We start from the raw sequence: 20,930 nt of genomic DNA on the forward strand, positions 1-20,930 counted from the left end.
CAAATTCACAGGGTATATTAAGGGGATCAGTGGGAATAAGAGGAAAAAAATTTTTTTCAAAAAGACCTTATAGTTTTTGAGAAAATCGATTTTTAAGTTTCAAGGGCAAAAATGTCTTTCAAATGCGGAAAATGTCAGTTTTTTTTGCACAGGTAACAATAGTGTTTTATTTTCATAGATTCCCCCAAGTGGGAAGAGTTTTACTTACTTCGTTCTGAGTGTGGGAAATATAAAAAAAAAACGACGTGGGGTCCCCCCTCCCAGACCTCTTTAACCCCTTGTCCCCCATGCAGACTGGGATAGCCAGAATGCGGAGCACCGGCCGCGTGGGGCTCCGCACCCTGACTATACCAGCCCGCATGGTCCATGGATTGGGGGGTCTCGGAAGGGGAGGGGCAGCCAAGCTTTCCCCTCCCCCTCCGAGCCCTTGTCCAATCCAAGGACAAGGGGCTCTTCTCCACCTCCGATGGGCGGTGGAGGTGGAGGCCGCGATTTCCTGGGGAGGGGTTCATGGTGGCATCTGGGAGTCCCCTTTAAAAAGGGGTCCCCCAGATGCCCACCCCCCTCCCAGGAGAAATGAGTATAGAGGTACTTGTACCCCTTACCCATTTCCTTTAAGAGTTAAAAGTAAATAAACACACAAACACATAGAAAAAGTATTTTAATTGAACAAAAAACATAACCACGAAAAAAGTCCTTTAATATTCTTAATTAACCATTAATACTTACCTGTCCCTTTAAAAGCCAGTTCCCACGCAATATCCTCGGAAATATACTAATCAGTTACAATGTAACAAAGTTATTACAATGTAACAACTTTGTTACTTTGTAACACCACCGCACCCGACGTCACTCGCCGCTCACCCGCCGGCCGCCGCATACACGCTAGTCCCCGCCGGCTCCCGCCGTCCACTCCGCCCACACCTGTCACCCATATACATGCTGGCACCCATGGGTGCCAGCATGTATATAGGTGACATGTGGAAGAGGCGGGGAGGGCAGCGGAGCCGGCGGGGTCTTAGCGTCCCTTCACCCGACAGAGCTCTGAGCTATATTAGCTCAGAGCTCTCGAAAGCATCTTTGTATTTGGGCTCCAAGGAGCCCCATTGGTCCTTAGCAGACCAATGGGGTTCCTTCAAATCAGAAGGAACCCCATTGGTCTGCTAAGGACCAATGGGGCTCCTTGGAGCCCAAATACAAAGATGCTTTCGAGAGCTCTGAGCTAATATAGCTCAGAGCTCTGTCGGGTGAAGGGACACTAAGTCCCCGCCGCCTCCGCTGCCCTCCCCGCCTCTCCCACATGTCACCTATATACATGCTGGCACCCATGGGTGCCAGCATGTATATGGGTGACAGGTGTGGGCGGAGTGGACGGCGGGAGCCGGCGGGGACTAGCGTGTATGCGGCGGCCGGCGGGTGAGCGGCGAGTGACGTCGGGTGCGGCGGTGTTACAAAGTAACAAAGTTGTTACATTGTAATAACTTTGTTACATTGTAACTGATTAGTATATTTCCGAGGATATTGCGTGGGAACTGGCTTTTAAAGGGACAGGTAAGTATTAATGGTTAATTAAGAATATTAAAGGACTTTTTTCGTGGTTATGTTTTTTGTTCAATTAAAATACTTTTTCTATGTGTTTGTGTGTTTATTTACTTTTAACTCTTAAAGGAAATGGGTAAGGGGTACAAGTACCTCTATACTCATTTCTCCTGGGAGGGGGGTGGGCATCTGGGGGACCCCTTTTTAAAGGGGACTCCCAGATGCCACCATGAACCCCTGCCCAGGAAATCGCGGCCTCCACCTCCACCGCCCATCGGAGGTGGAGAAGAGCCCCTTGTCCTTGGATTGGACAAGGGCTCGGAGGGGGAGGGGAAAGCTTGGCTGCCCCTCCCCTTCCGAGACCCCCCAATCCATGGACCATGCGGGCTGGTATAGTCAGGGTGCGGAGCCCCACGCGGCCGGTGCTCCGCATTCTGGCTATCCCAGTCTGCATGGGGGACAAGGGGTTAAAGAGGTCTGGGAGGGGGGACCCCACGTCGTTTTTTTTTTATATTTCCCACACTCAGAACGAAGTAAGTAAAACTCTTCCCACTTGGGGGAATCTATGAAAATAAAACACTATTGTTACCTGTGCAAAAAAAACTGACATTTTCCGCATTTAAAAGACATTTTTGCCCTTGAAACTTAAAAATCGATTTTCTCAAAAACTATAAGGTCTTTTTGAAAAAAAAAAAATTTCCTCTTATTCCCACTGATCCCCTTAATATACCCTGTGAATTTGGTGTTCCTAAATTTTAAGCAGGCTTTGCTATTAACCGTTAAAGTTGGCGGGTTTTTAAATGTATATATTTTTCCTTTGAAACTTTAACATCGATTTTCTCAAAAACTTTAAGGTCTTTTTGAAAAAATTTTTTTTCCTCTTATTCCTTCTGATCTCCTTAATATATTCTCCAAATTTGAGGCTCTTAGCACTTAAGGGGCCTTTGCTATTAACCCTTAAAGTCGGCGGCTTTTTTATATTATACGGGAGCGTAATATTACGCGATTACGGCAGACTGTGTAATTTCAATGGGAGTTTACTGTCTAACGCGTAATTTGTTACGCGTAAAATGTAACCCCACGGTCTACGCGTAATTAATTACGCGTAATACCGTAACCTTACACGTAACGCTTACGGTGCATTTGTAGTGAATTACGATGCGTAATTACGCTAATGCGTAATTTCGGCCCAGCACTGCCCGCGGGCGTTAGCCCAGCCCTGGTCTAGTACACTCACCTGCTCAATTCTCCTCTCTTCCACTAGCTCCTGCCCCCTAAGCTCCGCTACTCCTTTTCGCTCTTATTCCTTCTGATCTCCTTAATATATTCTCCAAATTTGAGGCTCTTAGCACTTAAGGGGGCTTTGCTATTAACCCTTAAAGTCGGCGGCTACCTAACATTGATCCATGCGTCAACTTTTCCGCTTGGCAGCATGACCTTACGCATTAATTGCTAGTAGGATTTTACGCGTAAGCCTATAACGTAATAACCTGAATTACGGTATACTTACGCGTAATTGCGTAAGTGCTATGCGTAATTACAGACATGTACCGAAATTGAATGTCTATGCCGTAAGCGTAATTTCGTAATGCGTAATAGCGTAAAATTACGCGTAATGATCCGTAAGCGTAGCTTTCTCCATTACGACCAGCACTGCCCGCGGGTTGTATTCGGCTCGCTAGTATTAAGAATCCTCTCCTCCCTCCCTGCTAAGTTGTGTGCAGTGCTTACTCATTGCACTTTCCAGCGGTGATCTTCTTGGCGATGGTGGTGTCATGTGACCTTTCCCTAGCAGGGCCGGTTGCTGCCTGAGGCAAACTTGTGAGGATGCGCTGCCCCCGATTTGGAATGATCACACAACACCCGACAATTTACTCATGCTTCATTTAATGTTCTCACGTGACATTCTGCAGCTCAACACAATAGCACACTGACTGGCTGTGAGTTTGTGACAAACAAACTGCTCACCCTCAGCCACTCCATTCCTCCTCAGTCAGGACAGCAGTGACACCTCCTCCCTTCTGCTGTGCAACTCAAATGAAACACTGCTGCTCTCCTGCCTTCCCCCTCCTCACTCACTGTCAGACTCCTCACACAGCACAACAAGCTGCTTTTCCCCAATGATGACCTCTTCACCTCGCTCTCCTTTTGCTTCTCTTCCTAATCTGACTGCATGGTGTTGGTGTAAACACAGTACAAACATGCAGCCCCTGTAATCTCTGTGCCTGATGAAAATGTTTCACCTTGCTTCATGAGAGAACAGGCCCTGGCCGCCAGTATATGCCAGCGTGTCACATGACGCCACCGTGGCCATGGAGATTGAAGCTGGAAAGTGCAATCTGGGTAACCTACGAGTAAACATGCTATCAGCTCTGCAGAGAAGGCGGAGAGTACATGACACAAAATTAAACACTTTAAAGAGGGCTTGGATGCTTTAAAGACAGCTTGGATGCTTTTCTTGCATTGAAGGGCATCCACGGCTATATTTTTTAGGTAATTCCTGGAAGCGTTGATGCAGCGATTTGGAATGGGACTGCCCTCTGGAGTCGGGAAGGAATTTTTCCCTTTTAAGGCTAATTTGCTAGTAGAATGCAGCCTGCTGCTGAAAAAGTTTGCTAGCCTTGTACTACTGTAGACCCTTACACCAGCGATGAGGTTTCCCTTTAGGCTAAGGGTCCCTACTCTACTATATTTGTCAATCAGCAAGCAAACACTTCATGCTCATAACCTGGGATTCCTGCCGAAGCAACCATTCTAGGAACACAGGCATACACATAAATCAGTCAGAGAAAGTCAGGATTATGAGCAAGAAGTGTTAGGTAGAGTAGGGACCCTTACCATAACGGGAAAACCTCATCGCTGGTGTAAGGGTCTAGTACAGAATGCCATTGCATGCGATCCATTTTGGAAGCTAACATCCCCTTTCTTTAACCACATAATCTTGCAACCGAGTTGTTTTTAATGCTGCTAGTGTTCCCGCTTGATGTTAGTGTCATGAGTGCAGAGTATTAATGATTGCTTGTATCAAAAGAAGAAGCTAATATCAGAGGCTAAGATGGATAGACGGCATATGTGAAGCTATGAACATACCTGTGCAACAGCTGAAAGAAGCAGCGACTGACAGACACATCTGGTGTGCTGGAGTATACTGTATATGGTCATGATGAGTCAGATTCGACAGAATGGGGACGAGAAGAATGTATTGCTGATCTCAACTTGTCAATATTTTGTAGGAGAAAAGCAGATGAGGAAACTCATGCAAACACTGAAAGAACCATGTCCATGTAGACAGTGTCCTGGCCTGGAGTGGATCCTGGAACTTTAGTGCAAACACCGGAAGAGCTTGCAAACTCCATGCAGATAGCGTCCTGACTGAGACTGGACCCTGGGACTCTTCCTGTTCTTCCTGTGTTTGCACCACTGCCCTGGCTGGGATCCTGGGACTCTAGTGCTAACACAGGAAGAGCCTGCAAACTCCATGCAGATAGTGTTGTGGCTGAGACTTGATTCTGGGACTCTAGTGCAAACACAGAAATAACCTGCAACCCCATGCATATAGAGTCCTGGCTGGGCCTGGATCCTGGGACTCTTGCACTGTAAGGCCAGTGTTCTAGCCATTTAGCCACCATACCACCCTGAATCTCAGTCCGCGTTACGTGGCGTGGATGGACTGGAGCATTAGAACCTCTCTGTACTGACTGCATGCGCAGCGCACTTTGAGTGGTGGGCCGTGGTCCCTTGTATGGTCTGCTGTGACATTGAGTGAATCCATGCTGTTCCAAAAACAAACAACCATGTACTGGCCCATAGAAATCACAGCCGGATTAACACCATCCATGTTGGTCCACCGCCCGTTACGACGGTTCAAATTAATATATGGACAAGAAACATATTTAACAATGAATGACAACACAGTTATGATTAGAGAGGGACACTGCAGTACTTTAATATGATTTAGTATTTATATAGCGCTGACATATTACTCAGCGCTGTACAGAGTATATATTGTCTTGTCACTAACTGTCCCTCAGAGGGGCTCCCAATCTAATCCATACCATAGTCATATGTCTATGTATGTATCGTAGTCTAGGGCCAATTTGGGGGAAGCCAATTAACTTATCTATATGTATTTGGGATGTGTGAGGAAACTGGTGTGCCTGAAGGAAACCCACACAAACATGGGGAGAACATACAAACTCTGTGCACATAGTAGCCGGGATTTGAACCAAGGACCCAGCGCTGCAAGGTGAGAGCGCTAACCACTACGCCATCGTGCTGCTCAACTTCAACTACAAACCGCAGAGAAGACCTAGTGGTGGCATCAAGGCTGGTTTCTTTGTTTTTGATTACATTACATCTGCCACGGTGAGCAGCAGAACCGGTGGGAGGTCAACTGTGATGGAAATGTTTTTGTCTTTTCACATTGTATCCTTTTTTTGTCTATAGCTATGAAATAAATGAATCATTCCGCCCAACATACCATGTTACTATTCTGCATTGGCCATTTATTGTGTGTATGAGAAACCATTTCTATACATGTCAAAAGCTGAAAGAACATTGATTTATTTATTTACATTTCGCACAGCATATTTGTTGGAGGAATTCCGGCCCTCCCTGCAAGCAAATATGTATTATAGGACACTGAATTCATACTAAGACAAATACAGTACGGTGTAAAGACAGTGTGTACATTATACACATCCACACTATACACACACTGTACACTGACACATACACACTCTGCTCATAGGCTATGAACTTTATTAGGAGCATTTAAAGCATACTGGGTAGAGCCCTCCTTTATGAGTTGAACTATACTGATACTGGGTAGGGTCTCCCTTCATTGGAAACACTAAAGTGATACTGGGTAGGGCCTCCCATTATTAAAAACATTATACAGGTAGTCCCCGTCCCCGACTTATGAATGCCCAACTTACGAACAACCCACCAATACGAATGGCATGCATTCTGTGTTTCCATGGGAACAAGTCAATTTTTTTTTTCAAATTAGACTTATAGTTTTTGAGAAAATCGATTTCAAAAATATCAAAGAAAAAAATGGCTTTTAAACTTGTATAAGCAGGTACAGAGGGCAGAGGTGACACAGAGGGGGACACTGGAGGTACAGGGGGGCACAGAGGAGATACAGGGGACAAACATGGCACAGTGTTCTATTCAGGCTAAGAACGAAGCTACAGTCCCTATCTCGTTCATTAACCGGGGACTATCTGTACTAAGAATGGGTAGGGCCTCCCTTTATTAGGAACACTATACTAATACTGGGCAGGGTCTCCCTTTATTAGGAACACTATACTAATACTGGGCAGGGCCTCCCTTTATTAGGAACACTATACTTATACTGGGAAGGGCCTCCCTTTATTAGGAACACTATACTATACTGGGTAGAGTCTCTCTTTATTAGGAACTCTATACTAATACTGGGTAGGGTCTCCCTTTATTAGGAACACTATATTAATACTGGGTAGGGCCTCTCTTTATTATGAACACTATACTAATACTGGGCAGGGTCTCCTTTTATTAGGAACACTATACTAATACTGGGCAGGGCTTCCCTTTATTAGGAACACTATACTAATACTGGGCGGGGCTTCCCTTTATTAGGAACACTATACTAATACCGGGCAGGGCCTCCCTTTATTAGGAACACTATATTAATACTGAGTAGGGCTGCACTTTATTATGAACACTATACAAATACTGGGTATATAATGGGAATGGTCTCTTTTTTTAGGGTTAGGCACCACCGGGGGTGTTCTTAAGGTTAGGCGCCAATGAGGGGGGGGGGGGGGTTCTGTGTGAGAGTAGGGTTAGGTTAAGCCATAATGGAATATTGGTAAATATTACCGATATTCTACTATGGAAATTCAGTGGTAGAATTATAGCTAATTTTAGCGAGATTCTACTACTGGCAAACCCTGCACCCTTTTATCCAGGCACCTTTTTTTCATGGATGCAGGGGAAGGTATTATTGTGCAATCTGCAGTGCATTCTGGGATGTTCTTCTGCTCACTCTAGTTGTAAAGAGAGGTTATCAGAGTTACTGTAGCCTTTCTGTCAGCTCGAACCAGTCTGGCCCTTCTCCTCTGATCTCTCTATCCACAGAACTGCTGCTTAGTGGAGTGCTCACACAGAGCTCAGCAGACAGACATATAAAAAGACACACACATGATAAGCATACACTGGAGATGCACATATATACCCGCAATACACACTATAGATGCGCACACACACAAACAACTAAGTGGGTCCATAGCGCGTCTGGAAACTTGGGCACCACCATGGGAGCTATTGCGATGCATAGCAGACAATTTGGGTGCTATAATATAGCAGAACTCCAAATACTGACAGAGGGGAGCTAGTTGAGGCATACAAAGTCCATGTACTGTACAATGTATCTAAACTCCAAATAGCGGCAGTCATGGTTGTTGCTAGCCCCAAAGCTCAGTGGCACGTGCCCCAGATCTATTCTAGGGTGCCCTGGATGTCCCTCAGAAAGAGTCAGCTGTGGTGCCTCAATGGTGGACATGCTGGAAGTAGTGTTGGGCGAACATCTAGATGTTCGGGTTCGGGCCGAACAGGCCGAACATGGCCGCGATGTTCGGGTGTTCGACCCGAACTCCGAACATAATGGAAGTCAATGGGGACCCGAACTTTTGTGGTTTGTAAAGCCTCCTTACATGCTACATACCCCAAATTTACAGGGTATGTGCACCTTGGGAGTGGGTACAAGAGGAAAAAAAAATTAGCAAAAAGAGCTTATAGTTTTTGAGAAAATCGATTTTAAAGTTTCAAAGGGAAAACTGTCTTTTAAATGCGGGAAATGTCTGTTTTCTTTGCACAGGTAACATGTTTTTTGTCGGCATGCAGTCATAAATGTAATACATATAAGAGGTTCCAGGAAAAGGGACCGGTAACGCTAACCCAGCAGCAGCACACGTGATGGAACAGGAGGAGGGTGGCGCAGGAGGAGAAGAAGGCCACGCTTTGTGAGACACAACAACCCCGGCCTTGCATGAGGGCAAGAAGCGTGCGGATAGCATGCTTTGTACCGCCATGCAGTCATAAATGTAATAAAGATAAGTGGTTCAATAAACAGGGACCACGCGGCAACGCTAACCCAGCAGCAGCAGACGTGATGGAACAGGAGCAGGCGCAGGAGGAGAAGGCCACGCTTTGTGAGACACAACAACCCAGGCCTTGCATGAGGGCAAGAAGCGTGCGGATAGCATGCTTTGTACCGCCATGCAGTCATAAATGTAATAAAGATAAGTGGTTCAATAAACAGGGACCACGCGGCAACGCTAACCCAGCAGCAGCAGACGTGATGGAACAGGAGCAGGCGCAGGAGGAGAAGGCCACGCTTTGTGAGACACAACAACCCAGGCCTTGCATGTGGACAAAAAGCGTGCGGATATAGCAGCAATGCTTTTTGCCGCCATGCAGTCATAAATGTAATACAGATGAGAGGTTCAATAAACAGGGCCCGGAAACGCAACACCATCCCAGATGTTCATTGGTCATGTTACTTGGTTGGGGTCCTGGAGTGTTGCGTAGTCATTTCCAATCCAGGATTGATTCATTTTAATTTGAGTCAGACGGTCTGCATTTTCTGTAGAGAGGCGGATACGCCGATCTGTGACGATGCCTCCGGCAGCACTGAAACAGCGTTCCGACATAACGCTGGCTGCCGGGCAAGCCAGCACCTCTATTGCGTACATTGCCAGTTCGTGCCAGGTGTCTAGCTTCGATACCCAATAGTTGAAGGGTGCAGATGGATGGTTCGACACAGCTACGCCATCTGACATGTAGTCCTTGACCATCTTCTCCAGGCGATCGGTGTTGGAGGTGGATCTGCACGCTTGCTGTTCAGTGGGCTGCGGCTGCATGGGTGTCAGAAAATTTTCCCACTCCAAGGACACTGCCGATACCATTCCCTTTTGGGTACTAGCTGCGGCTTGCGTTGTTTGCTGCCCTCCTGGTCGTCCTGGGTTTGCGGAAGTCAGTCTGTCTGCGTACAACTGGCTAGAGGAGGGGGAGGATGTCAATCTCCTCTCTAAAGTCTCCACAAGGGCCTGCTGGTATTCTTCCATTTTGACCTGTCTGACTCTTTCTTCAAGCAGTTTTGGAACATTGTGTTTGTACCGTGGATCCAGAAGGGTATAAACCCAGTAATTGGTGTTGTCCAGAATGCGCACAATGCGTGGGTCACGTTCAATGCAGTCTAGCATGAATTGAGCCATGTGTGCCAGAGTCCTACCAGAATCCTCATCATCCTCTTGTGAGCGTTGTGATAGTTGTTGTGATGCATCATAGTCGTCACCTTCCTCCTGGTCTGCTTCTGCTGACCATTCGCGTTGAATTGTGGAAGTCCAACGTGCACCGCTCTGGCCCTCGTCAGTGGTGGCATGAAATTCCTGCTCCAACTCCAGCTGTTCCTCCTCCTCTTCTTCGTCATAGCTGCTGGGGCCAGCGTTCCCTGAGGCGGATGGCCTGATGTTGGTACCATCACGCTGATCGTTTTCTCCTTCAGATTCCCCCAGTTGCATCATGACAGCTGTTTCCTTGATTTTTAACATCGACCTCTTCAGTAAACACAGCAGTGGTATGGTAATGCTGACTGAAGAGTTGTCACTGCTCACAAGCAACGTGGATTGCTCAAAATTTTGGAGGACTTGGCAGAGGTCCAACATGTTGGCCCAATCGGATCCACAGAAGCTTGGCAGCTGGCCGGATGCGCCTCGGTACTGCGCCGTCATGTACTGGACCACTGCACTCTTCTGCTCGCAAAAGCGGGCTAGCATGTGCAGCGTAGAATTCCAGCGCGTAGGGACATCACACAGCAAGCGATGGTGGGGGAGATTGAAGCGCTCCTGCATCTTGGCGAGTGCCCCCGAAGCAGTACTGGAATTTCTACAATGTTTGGACACTCGACGCACCTTCAACAGCAGATCGGGCACGCCTGGGTATGTCCTCAGGAACCGCTGAACTACTAGGTTCATCACGTGCGCCAGGCAAGGGATGTGTGTCAGCTTAGCCAACCTTAAAGCGCGAATGAGATTACTCCCATTATCACACACAACCATGCCCGGTTTCAGGTCCAGCGGTGCCAGCCACAAATCCGTCTGTTCCTTTATTCCCCTCCAAATTTCCTCCCCTGTGTGCTGCTTATCCCCAAGGCAGATTAGCTTCAGCAACGCTTGCTGACGCATGCCAACAGCTGTGCTGCACTGCTTCCACGATCCTACTGCTGCTGGGTTAGCGTTTCCGGATGAGGTACAGCTTTGAGATGCGTTGGAGGAGAAGGAGTCAGAGAGGTAGGTGCTGCTGTTATCCAGTGGGAGGGACGGCGGTGCAGCTGTTTGTGGCGTGGGCAACACCCGTGCCGTAGCAGGTGAGGAATCGCTGCCAGGCTCCACAAGGTTCACCCAGTGCGCGGTAAGGGAGATGTATCGACCCTGGCCGAACGCACTCGTCCAGGTGTCAGTGGTGAGGTGAACCTTGCAGGCAACGGCATTCTTCAAGCTTCGGGTTATTTTGCTGACCACGTGCTCATGCAACTCAGGCACTGCAGAGCGTGCAAAGTGGTAGCGGCTGGGAACCACGTAACGTGGGATGGCCACTGACATCATGCCCTTGAAGCTGTTTGTCTCCACCAATCGATATGGCAGCATTTCGCAGGCCAGAAGCTTGGCTATGCTGGCTGTTACTGCCACGGCCCGGGGGTCATTTGCTGGCAATTTCCTCTTGCGCTCAAACATCTCCGACACAGACAACTGAACCGTAGCGCTGCACACGGAAGGGCTGTTGGTTGTTGTGTTTGATGAACACTGGGAGACCTCAAGAGCACTACTCCGGAAAGTGACAGTGTCAGCGTCGTCTGATGTTTGTGAATGTTGTGAACCACGCAATGGCTGGGCTACTGCTGCTGCTGAGGCGGGTCTGGTGAACCCAAGGGAGGCAGTGTTGTTTCTGGTACCCTGTCCTGACGCGTTTGCCCAAAGAGTGGGATGTTTGGATAGCATGTGACGGCTCATGCTGGTGGTGGAGAGGTTGTTAATATTTTTCCCCCTGCTCAGGCGGGTCTTGCACACCTTGCAAATCGCCATGGTAACATCCTCAGTGCAGTCTTCAAAGAAAGCCCAGACTTTGGAGCACCTGCCTCCTTGCTGGCGATTTCTGTTTGCTCCTCTTTTGCCTCTCACTTGAACTTCCACGCTTGTGGTGCCTGAAATTGCGCGCCGCCTACCTTGTGGCACAAGGCGAACTCGTGCAGCAGTGTGTTCTTCAACAGACTCATCTGTGCTGCTGCTACGACGGCGATGCTCTCGTTCACAAACAAAATCTGGGTCTCTGTCCACATTGTCCATACCCTCCTCTTCCATTTCCTCAAACTCGTCATATGTCATTGTGGGCCACCGCCGTGGAGTAGAGCTCCCCACAACAACCTCTGCGCAGCACACTCCAACGTCGTCTTCCAGATCTTGTCGGCCGACCTCCTGCAATTGCAACCCCTCCTGCCCAAATTGCTCTGGGATTTGGGTTTCCGAGTCCTCTTCGGACTCGCCTTGTATTTCAGTGCGCGGTGCATTTCCCACAGTTAACGGTTGTGAATCCAGGCACAACATTTCTGGCTGTTCCTCCATTGACCTTTGAAAGGTGGAAGTTTGTTGGGCTGGGAATAGCTCCTGCGAATACCCCATTGTGTCCTGAGGTAATTCATCGGACTGGTTATCTGGCAGTTGTGTGCGTGGTGTCGCTGCCGGTTGTGTCAGCTTTGTGCCCACTGGCTCCTTGTAACTGGCTGAGGACTCGGACCTCGTGCGTGATGTGCTGGTGCTGCTTAACCCACTGCTGGACGCTTGAGAGGTCATCCAAGTAATTATCTGGTCCTGTTCTTTTGGATTTGTGAGGGTTGTTGTCCTGGACAACATGGGCGGTATTGAGTGGGTTTTCTTGGGTGCTCCCCTGTGGCCTGTACGTGAACCGTCAGGGGAAACACCTCTTCCCTTGCCACTCCCTCTTTCACCGGATTTCTTCCTCATTTCACTTATCCTTACAGTACACGCTGACTGGCAGCAGTACAGTGGCAGTACAGAAATGCTATACAGTACCACTATTCCCAGCAGCGACACAGAGCACAATGCTATACAGTGACGGGTGAGCGGTGTACCACTATTCCCAGCAGCGACACAGAGCACAATGCTATACAGTGACGGGTGAGCGGTGTACCACTATTCCCAGCAGTGACACAGAGCACAATGCTATACAGTGACGGGTGAGCGGTGTACCACTATTCCCAGCAGCGACACAGAGCACAATGCTATACAGTGGCGAACGAGCGGTGTACCACTATTCCCAGCAGACACAGAACAGTACACAGAATGCTATATAGTGTGGCTGAACGAGCGGTGTACTACTGTTCCCAGCAGACACAGAACAGTACACAGAATGCTATATAGTGTGGCTGAACGAGCGGTGTACTACTGTTCCCAGCAGACACAGAACAGTACACAGAATGCTATATAGTGTGGCTGAACGAGCGGTGTACCACTATTCCCAGCAGACACAGAACAGTACACAGAATGCTATATAGTGTGGCTGAACGAGCGGTGTACCACTGTTCCCAGCAGACACAGAACAGTACACAGAATGCTATATAGTGTGGCTGAACGAGCGGTGTACTACTGTTCCCAGCAGACACAGAACAGTACACAGAATGCTATATAGTGTGGCTGAACGAGCGGTGTACTACTGTTCCCAGCAGACACAGAACAGTACACAGAATGCTATATAGTGTGGCTGAACGAGCGGTGTACTACTGTTCCCAGCAGACACAGAACAGTACACAGAATGCTATATAGTGTGGCTTAACGAGCGGTGTACTACTGTTCCCAGCAGACACAGAACAGTACACAGAATGCTATATAGTGTGGCTGAACGAGCGGTGTACTACTGTTCCCAGCAGACACAGAACAGTACACAGAATGCTATATAGTGTGGCTGAACGAGCGGTGTACTACTGTTCCCAGCAGACACAGAACAGTACACAGAATGCTATATAGTGTGGCTGAACGAGCGGTGTACCACTGTTCCCAGCAGACACAGAACAGTACACAGAATGCTATATAGTGTGGCTGAACGAGCGGTGTACCACTGTTCCCAGCAGACACAGAACAGTACACAGAATGCTATATAGTGTGGCTGAACGAGCGGTGTACTACTGTTCCCAGCAGACACAGAACAGTACACAGAATGCTATATAGTGTGGCTGAACGAGCGGTGTACCACTGTTCCCAGCAGACACAGAACAGTACACAGAATGCTATATAGTGTGGCTGAACGAGCGGTGTACCACTGTTCCCAGCAGACACAGAACAGTACACAGAATGCTATATAGTGTGGCTGAACGAGCGGTGTACTACTGTTCCCAGCAGACACAGAACAGTACACAGAATGCTATATAGTGTGGCTGAACGAGCGGTGTACTACTGTTCCCAGCAGACACAGAACAGTACACAGAATGCTATATAGTGTGGCTGAACGAGCGGTGTACCACTGTTCCCAGCAGACACAGAACAGTACACAGAATGCTATATAGTGTGGCTGAACGAGCGGTGTACTACTGTTCCCAGCAGTGACACACAATGACTGGGGGGGACCCTGGCTAGCGTGGCTGGAGCGCGAACTACCCTGCCTGCCTACCCAAAGCTAAACCCACAGACAAATGGCGGAGATATGACGTGGTTCGGGTATTTATTTACCCGAACCACGTGACAGTTCGGCCAATCAGAGCGCGTTCGGGTCCGAACCACGTGACCCGTTCGGCCAATCACAGCGCTAGCCGAACGTTCGGGGAACGTTCGGCCATGCGCTCTTAGATCGGCCATATGGCCGAACGCTTTGGCCGAGCACCGTCAGGTGTTCGGCCGAACTCGAACATCACCCGAACAGGGTGATGTTCTGCAGAACCCGAACAGTGGCGAACACTGTTCGCCCAACACTAGCTGGAAGCTGTGGTGCATTAATCAGGGGCATGCTGGGTGCTGTGGTGTCTCTATGTGGACATACTGGGTGCTATGATGCCATGCTGGGCACTGTGATGCCTTTATGGGGGCATGCAGGGAGCTGTGGTTCTTCTACAGGGGCCTGCTGGGAGTTGTGGTGCCTGAATGGGAGGCCTGTGGAAGCATGGGAGGGGGTCCACTGGAGGATCAGGGAATGCTATGGTGGGACTGTCAGACAACCTAGTAGCAGGCCAGCCCGCCCAGCACAAAGCCAGACCAGCCAGCACAGAAGCCCGGTAACTCTGCCTAGTTATGTTTAAGTGACACACCCTATTTATGTGATATGCTGCATTTTTTTATATTAATGGAGAGGGGGCTTCATCCAACATTTTGCTGGATGTAGTGTAGTGGGGGTGTCTCAGCACCTTGCAGGGAAAAAAATATAGGAGACAAATACGGGAGCCCAATAGTGTAGTATATTAGTATGCAATTGAAAAAAGAAATTTCAATAAATTACTACTCACAAAAGGAGGTTGCAAGGGCAACCAACCGTAGGAAGCAGGTGGAGACCATAAACCCGACTCCACTCGGGGTAGTCCCAGCCGGGACCTGGATGTGGTCGCTCTCCTTGAAAAAGTAGGGACAGGTGTCCACTGTGGGGCACCCACAGGTGGTCTGTCACCACCCCTCAAACACAGATTGTTTGGGGGTATAGCTATGCACAATTGAAGGTAAAGAGGCGCCCTGGTTGAAATAAAAGCATCTAAAAACAGCTTAAAATCGAGGAAATAATATGAGGTGGCTTACCTCAATAACGAAATCCTTGTATATGACAAAAGATTTTTATTTAGCACAGGCAACGCGTTTCGCGGGTCCAAGCCCGCTTCATCAGGCCAATAAAAGTGCCTACAATAGTGAAAGAGCTCCTCAGTATAACTATATCGACAGCGTTATAGGTTAATACAATGAATACTTATGCATTATACATTTATATCCCAATAGTATACATACCACTGGGTTAAATGAAAACGATCGAATGATTCGATAGATCCATCAATCAGAAAAACGATTTTTCAAAAAAGTAAATATAACCTAATTTAAGGATCTAGACTGCCGATCTAAAATGGGAGATGGTAAATATGCAAATGCAGTGTTCAGCTGCATTTGAAGGTATTTATATAATGTTCAAAAATCAACAGTCCATGGGCCTGATTCACAAAGCCGCGCAAACCGTCCAGCACGGGTGCGCCAAACAGCCAGCACGCGAAGCGCCGCCCACGGCCTCCCGCGCGCGCAAAACGCCGCGACCCACGCGACCGCGGCAAAACGCGTTTGCAATAGTCCGCGACCGCGCAAATCGCGGCACCCCACGCGCGCAAAAGCCCGCGAACGGCACCCCACGCGCCAACCACCCAGCACACCCGCGCCAAACAGCCCGCACGCCCCCGCAAACCAGGGGCGCCGCGAGGCATAAAGCGAACCAAGCGGTCGCTTGGGGCCTCACAATCTTAGGGGCCTCGGCGGCTCCGTGACGTCGGCGTGACGTCACTTTTTCCCCGCAGCCCCGCCGGGCTGGCAGAGCAGAGCAGGGCTACAGGAAGATGGCCGCCGCCGAAGCCCTGCTCTGGAGACTATGTCTCCAGTACAGGGCTTCGGGTGGCCATCTTCCCGACCCGTAGCCCTGCATGAATCAGCGCGGGAGATTGGAGGAGGAAGCCAGGGAGGGAGCTCCGTGGGAACTGCGCGCCTGAGGAGCCGGCCGGGAGAGGAGACCAGGGAGAGAAGACTTCTGCCAGTGCCAGCCTGCCAGGTGAGTAAATTCTTTTCTTTTTGCAGCCGCAGCCCTAATTGCGAATTTGCGATTGATTTCTGCTGAACTGTGCCCTAATTGCATTTGATATCTGCTGAAAATGTGGCCCTAATTGCGATTGATTTCTGTTGAACTGTGCCCTAAATGCGTTTGATATCTGCTGAAAATGTGGCCCTAATTGCGATTGATTTCTGCTGAACTGTGCCCTAAATGCGTTTGATATCTGCTGAAAATGTGGCCCTAATTGCGATTGATTTGCAGCCGCAGCCCTAATTGCGAATTTGCGATTGATTTCTGCTGAACTGTGCCCTAATTGCATTTGATATCTGCTGAAAATGTGGCCCTAATTGCGATTGATTTCTGCTGAACTGTGCCCTAAATGCGTTTGATATCTGCTGAAAATGTGGCCCTAATTGCGATTGATTTCTGCTGAACTGTGCCCTAAATGCGTTTGATATCTGCTGAAAATGTGGCCCTAATTGCGATTGATTTCTGCTGAACTGTGCCCTAATTGCGTTTGATATCTGCTGAAAATGTGGCCCTAATTGCGATTGATTTCTGCTGAACTGTGCCCTAAATGCGTTTGATATCTGCTGAAAATGTGGCCCTAATTGCGATTGATTTCTGCTGAACTGTGCCCTAAATGCGTTTGATATCTGCTGAAAATGTGGCCCTAATTGCGATTGATTTCTGCTGAACTGTGCCCTAAATGCGTTTGATATCTGCTGAAAATGTGGCCCTAATTGCGATTGATTTCTGCTGAACTGTGCCCTAATTGCGTTTGATATCTGCTGAAAATGTGGCCCTAATTGCGATTGATTTCTGCTGAACTGTGCCCTAAATGCGTTTGATATCTGCTGAAAATGTGGCCCTAATTGCGATTGATTTCTGCTGAACTGTGCCCTAAATGCGTTTGATATCTGCTGAAAATGTGGCCCTAATTGCGATTGATTTCTGCTGAACTGTGCCCTAAATGCGTTTGATATCTGCTGAAAATGTGGCCCTAATTGCGATTGATTTCTGCTGAACTGTGCCCTAAATGCGTTTGATATCTGCTGAAAATGTGGCCCTAATTGCGATTGATTTCTGCTGAACTGTGCCCTAATTGCGTTTGATATCTGCTGAAAATGTGGCCCTAATTGCGATTGATTTCTGCTGAACTGTGCCCTAAATGCGTTTGATTTCTGCTGAAAATGTGCCCTAATTGCGTTTGATTTCGGCTGAAAATGTGCCCTAATTGCGTTTGATTTCTGCTGAAAATGTGCCCTAATTGCGTTTGATTTCTGCTGAAATGTGGCCCAAATTGCGTTTTTATTTTCTGGTGTCTGGGGTAACTGTTGCTGCATTTATTATTTAATGGTCATAGTTGGCTATATTTGCTGTGCTACGGTTAAGCTTCGCCCATACAATGTCATGGCCGCGCCAATCTTTCGGCGCGCTACGCGCGCCTCAATCACCCCAACATCCATTTTTTTTCCCCGCAAACAGCCCCGCCCCAATCCGCCCTCCTGCTCCACCCACATGTCATGGCCACGCCCACTTATGCGGGATAGCCACACCCATTTTTCGCCGCGGCAGGATAGGGCCTCTTGCTACAGTCCGCTTGGGGCCACAAAAACCTTAGCTGCACCACTGCCGCAAACCACGCCCACATGCCCAAAATTTCCATATGCTGGAGGAGGTTTTTATAACAAAAATTAATTAAAAACTAAAGTTATAAAATATATATATATACAGATACACATACATACATATATATATACACACATATACATATACATGCAGCCACAAATTAAATTAATAATAAAATAATAATAATAGTACTAATAATGCACAAATTACATATGCAAGAATCCAGCATTCATAGTACAGTATAGGAGATATTTATCTTGCCCGTGAATATAAAGCTTGTAAGATAGACTAAAGTGCATATATCAATCTAAAAAAAGGGGGAACAATTATCACAAGACTTGGCCAGGTATAAATAGACATGTGTCTGACACTAACTGACACTTTAAGAATACCTGGTCATTGATATCATAAAAACAGCAAAAAACTGTGCATAGTTTAAACAGCAGGGGGAGCGCTTCATATAACTGTAATAATGGGAGTAAGCTTGACTTACCAAATGAACAAGTCGATATGGCAAAGGGAGCCTCTAATGGAGACTCTGAAGAGCTGCAATATATATTAGCTTTGCTAATCTCTGCAGCTGCAGTAATGAGAGCTCAACGAGGGGTGGATCAGATGTTCAGAGGGTGGGATGACATCACATAAGATGATGACTTCCGCAGGAAGTTGTGGCGCCGCCATCTTGGTTTAGGGCATTGATATATATATTGTGGGAAACTCGCCAGTGCTCATGTATGTTAGACATAACAGCAGCTGAAAGAACCCTGTTGCTGTTCTGTCACTAGATGGCAGCAAAGTGCACAATGTTTCTATTAGTAGGGTAATACAGCGTTTTCTTAGATTAGGCAAATAGAAATAAATACATTTTCTCATGACTTAATTTTGTGCTAATGTGCATATAGATATTCAGTGTGTGATCCTGCTTAACCCTTTGGGGATCTATTTTTCAGAGATAAAGAAATAAAAGGTTTTACATATAGCCTGAATTTTTTTTATTTTTTTGGGGGGGGGGGGGGGGGGGAATGAGGGGGTGGGGTCTGGGTAACAGGGCAGAAAATAGAGAGGAGGAAGGGAAAAAAGATAAAGTGAAGAAAATTGTATGTGAAGGGAAGACAGTGGAATTATGGGGGTAAGTGATAAAACTCTGTGGGCTGTGAAGGTAATATGGTTATTAGTAATTATGCTCCAGACACTCGTTTAGGCCCTCTGGTTTGAGTGTTCTGAGTTTAAAAATCCAGAACATCTCCCTTGCCCGTAAACGGGACATACGGTCTGTTTGGGAAGAGATGTCTGTGATATGCTCAATTGGTGTAAAAGCAAACAGTTTGGGGTCGGAATTATGAAACTCAGCGAAATGTCTAGACAGACTGTGTTTGGCAAATGATTTTTGGATATTTCTTCTATGTTGTCCTAGTCTTGCTCTGATTTGCTGACTAGTGCGCCCTACATATTGTTTATTGCAGGGGCATGTGATGAGATAAATGATGTGTGTGGTGCTGCAACTGAAGGAATGGGTGAGGTTGAATGTCTCATTAGTAACGGTGCATGTGAACAAAAGGATGCCCGGATGAAGGTAGTCGCATGCCAAGCATTTTGGCGATCTGCATCTTTGTATGTTTGGGACAGTATGGGAGTCTCGTATGGGGGCATTTAATGCTCGAGGTCTACTTGGGGCTAGGATGTTCTTTAAAGTTTTGGCTCTTCTAAAAATTAGCTTCGGTTTCTCTTCAAGCTTAGGACAGAGGTATGGATCTTTTAGTAAGGTTGGCCAATATTTGTTCACAACAGATCTGATATTCTTGTGATTGGAACTGAATCGGGTAATGAAAGAAGGTTGGCTAATCTTGGTCTGGTCTTTGTCTTTCGTTTGTGTGTCTAAAAGTGATTTTTGGTCTAAAGTTCTTGCTCGCTGTCTGGCTGACTTTATTAATGGTTTGGGAAAAGATCGATCTAGGAATTTTTTCTCTAGGTTGTCTGCTTGAGTGTCGAAAGTGGGCAAGTCTGTACAGTTTTTTCGTATTCGTCTAAATTGGCCGAATGGTAGGTTTGTTTTCCAAGGTTTATGATGCGAACTCCCATAATGGACATAGGAGTTCGCATCTACCTTCTTGAAAAAAGTCTTGGATTTTATAATGTTATTTTCAATATACAGTGTGACGTCTAGAAAATCAATGGTTTGTGGATGGGTATTCATAGTGAATGTGAATCCCCAATCGTTATCGTTGAAAGAATTCCCTAATTGATTGATAGTAGTCGTATCACCCTGCCAAATGATTATGATGTCATCAATGTAACGCCAATATTTTATCACCTGGCTTTGGAGAGGGTTTTGGTCAAAAAATAGTTTCTCGAAGAGGCCCATTGTTAAATTAGCATATGATGGAGCTAGATTTGCCCCCATAGCTGTGCCCCTGGTCTGTAAATAGATGGCGTCTTGGAATGAAAAAATATTGTGAGTAAGTATGAATTCAGTAGCATGTAAGAGAAAATTCTTTTGAGGGATTGGCATGGTGGTATCTAGGTATAGGTAATGAGCTAGGGCCTGTAAACCAATTTCATGTCTGATGTTGGTGTACAGCGCTGTAACATCCAGTGTTACCCAATGGTAACTGGGTAACCATACTATGGACATGAGTTCTTGTAGTTCTTGAGTTCTTGTAGGAGCTGGCTAGATATGCACTTTAGTCTATCTTATAAGCTATATATTCACGGGCAAGATAAATATCTCCTATACTGTACTATGAATGCTGGATTCTTGCATATGTAATTTGTGCATTATTAGTACTATTATTATTATTTTATTATTAATTTAATTTGTGGCTGCATGTATATGTATATGTGTGTATATATATATGTATGTATGTGTATGTATATCTGTATATATATATATTTTATAACTTTAGTTTTTAATTAATTTTTGTTAT

At 46.9% G+C, this 20,930-nt stretch overlaps 1 long non-coding RNA gene across 1 annotated transcript in view; it reads right to left on the reverse strand.

Annotated features, from left to right (window-relative positions):
- The window catches only part of LOC137522988 (uncharacterized), a 106,863-nt gene extending 88,160 nt beyond the window's left edge, over positions 1-18,703 (reverse strand). Inside the window, exon 1 of the long non-coding RNA XR_011022493.1 lies at positions 18,500-18,703. This is a non-coding gene — a long non-coding RNA (uncharacterized lncRNA). The remainder of the gene's footprint in view (positions 1-18,499) is intronic.
- Between the last annotated feature and the right edge of the window lie 2,227 nt (positions 18,704-20,930).

Source organism: Hyperolius riggenbachi, chromosome 6 (assembly GCF_040937935.1).
Source record: "Hyperolius riggenbachi isolate aHypRig1 chromosome 6, aHypRig1.pri, whole genome shotgun sequence".
Lineage (NCBI taxonomy): Eukaryota > Metazoa > Chordata > Amphibia > Anura > Hyperoliidae > Hyperolius > Hyperolius riggenbachi.